Consider the following 3,281-nt stretch of genomic DNA (forward strand, 5'->3'; position numbering starts at 1 on the left):
TCCGCCATGGCTCCTGAACAGCATGACAGAGTAAAGAAACGGGCTCCTCACACCTCCCCGCCTCACAACGCATTGCTCAAAGGAAGGAAGTGATGGAGGAGAAAGCCCCGCACAAAACCGTTTTATCAGCGGCAGGAGGGAGACTCGGTACAGGCTAGCTGTCAAGCTAACTAGCTGAGCTCACAAGCATTTCCGTTGAGAAGTTTCAAAATAAAGCCGTTGCAGTTTTTGATATAGGCAGCGTTTACAGTTCCCAATGTCCACCAAGCTGAGGAGGGTAGATACAACTAAAGAAGGTCGAAATTTAAGTTTTGTTAGAATTTGGAATTGTTACTTATTATTCCCATTTTTAAGTGTGTACTTCGTGGTACTGCTGAGCGGTATCTGATATAGTGAGTAGAACAGTTCACTTCACAGAACAAACCAAGAGTCTACATCCACACTTGACCGACTCTGTGAGGCTGCAAAGCCCTGCTTCAAGATATTGTCAGCATGCTAATATGCTCACAATGAAAAGATTAGAAAGGTACTAGAAAGGTATTCAGATGAGGTTTTGGCCCTCGGGCCTTCTTCAAGATCAACAATCATAGTAAGAAGTGTTATATGGGCCACACCCTAATCACACATGATGATTACATCATATTTAATGAAATTACTTCAAACTAAATGACAAGAGCCAATGTACTTGTAGTGCCCCCCTTTGGTGGTTTTCCTATGCTGTTGCATGACAACCTTTTTATGTTTTATGTATGTTAAGGACCTGCACAAAATAGTATAGAATTAGAATTAGAAAAAACTTTATTAAGTGGGGAAACTCAGTTGCCACCCAAAAACTCATACAGACGACACAGTCCACAGTACACAACAGACAAAGACACATTACAAAGAATAAATAACACCAGACAATGCCATATAAAACATGATTGACATCAGAAAGATAGAAACCTCTAAAGGTGTTCATTAAAAAATCGGACTGCTGCTGGAACCAAAGACCTTCTCAGTCGTTCAGTAGAACACTGAAGCATCCTGAGTCTCTCACTAAATGAGCTTCGGAGTCCATTGAAGACACTGTGTAGTGGATGGCCTTCAAACAATTGTTTTTAACTTGGCCCTTGTTTGCTTTTCAACAGTGATGTCTAGTGAGTCTGGGGTAAGGCCAATCACTGAGCCAGCCTTCCTGATCATCTTATTGATCCTGTTTTTGTCATCCGCAGTGATAACCCCCCCCCCCCCAGCAGAGCACAGCATAAAAAAGAACACTAGCTAAGATCCCCTGATAGAAAACATGAAGACGCTTCCTGCTGATGTCAAATGATCTAAGCTTCCTCAGGAAGAAGTATTGACTGAGCCTTTTTAAAAACAGCATCAGTATTCTTTTTCCAGTTTAATTTACTGTCCAGATAGACCCCGAGATATTTATACGACTGGACAATTTCTATCTGCTGACCTGCAATTGTCACTGGGGGGGGAGTCCTCTTCCTTCTAAAATCAATAACCAACTCTTTGGTCTTTCCAACATTTAGTTTGAAAAAGTGTTCATCACACCAGCTGACAAAAGATTCAACCTCCCGTTTATAGGCCAGGTCATTGCCTGGTAGACCAACCAGGGCAGTGTCATCTGAGACACATTGCTCTGCCTATAGTCAGCTAAATTGCATAAATTGTACCAAGTATAAATTGGTGAAGTCCAATTAAAAGATCGGTATGTATATATATATATATATTATACAATATTCATCCCTTTTGTTATGAAGCCCCTAAATGGTGGTACCAATTACCTAATTAGAAGTCACATCATCAGTTAAATAACGTCTACCTGTGCACAATAAGTGTCACATGATCTGTCACAAGAAAACACATTTAGAGTGTCTCACATGCCTATTGGTGAACTCCAAACATGTTTTGTATCTTTTTTTCTGGCCCTGTGGAATGTACTATGGACAGATACTGTGGAACTTTCCAGCCCCATCAGGGTTATGTTTGGTCTCTCTGTTGCCTCTATGATTAATGTCCTCCTCACCTGCTCCGTGACCATTGGTCCTCTGTCAGCAGGTTTGTTGTTGTACCATATTTTTTCCATGTTGTAATAATGGATTTAATGGTGCCCTGATAGATCATGTGACAGATTATGTGATACTTCGATTACACACAGGTGAACTTTACTTAATGATATGACCTTTGAAGGTAATCAGTAAAACTCCCCCAGGTAATTGAAACTGTGGAACAAATAGTTTTTCGATGTACGCTAAGGTCTGATTCCCCTCACGGCAACTCACTAGACCAAATACTTTACTCTGTGGCAACTCAAAGGGTTTCACCCACAGTGGTCTATCATTCAATGGAAATAATCTGTCTCACACAGAGCTCATTGACATACACATAGGAGGAATATCTACGCACGCCCAGTCTATGTGCATGCCCCACTTTTCACTATTTGTTGTCATTTAAAATTTTTTGAATCAAGTTTCCTTTGACTCATTTCACTTCACCAATTATATGTGTGTGTATATATATATATGTGTGTGTGTGTGTGTGTGTGTGTGTGTGTATATATATGTGTGTGTGTGTGTGTATATATATATATATATATGTATATGTGTGTGTGTATATATATATATATATATATATACACATACACACACACACACACACACACACACACATATATAGCAAAAGTTAAAGATCGGTTCTAGATGAACATCAAGAACAAAACACTTCCAGGCATAATCTACATTTAATCCATGAAGCAGGCTCAACTTTTGCTATCATCTATTAAAATATATTTAGTATTTGTGTATTTTTACATATTTAATTGTTCATAATCAAAACATTTTATGCATAATGTAAATATCTCTATATGGTAGGAGACACAGTGGCTCTTGTTATTTGTTATAAAATAAGAAATGTATGGAGCCAGAGTAAGCAACTCTTTTTTCATACTCCTAGTGGAAAATGTCAACATTGTGATTTTAAAGAAGGTTATGTCAATGAGCCAGAATCCGGAATGTGAATGTGGCTAAAAGAAAACCTGTCAGTGCTCTCTGGTGGACAAACTATGAGACAGCCCCCCCATTTCTCAATGACGTATCTTTTGCTTTCTGGTTATTTACTGGCTCCCACATATAAAATATATATATTATTTATGTGATAAGATCAAATCGGCTGATACCTCAGTCAGGCTCTAATACGTTCTAGTATGAACCTGTAGGCTTAAAACCTACATGAATTATTTATCACAATTATTATCATGATGCTTTTATTGATGACAGTACTAGTTATTC

The sequence above is a fragment of the Pholis gunnellus genome (assembly GCF_910591455.1).
Source record: "Pholis gunnellus genome assembly, chromosome: 8".
Taxonomy (NCBI): Eukaryota; Metazoa; Chordata; class Actinopteri; order Perciformes; family Pholidae; genus Pholis; species Pholis gunnellus.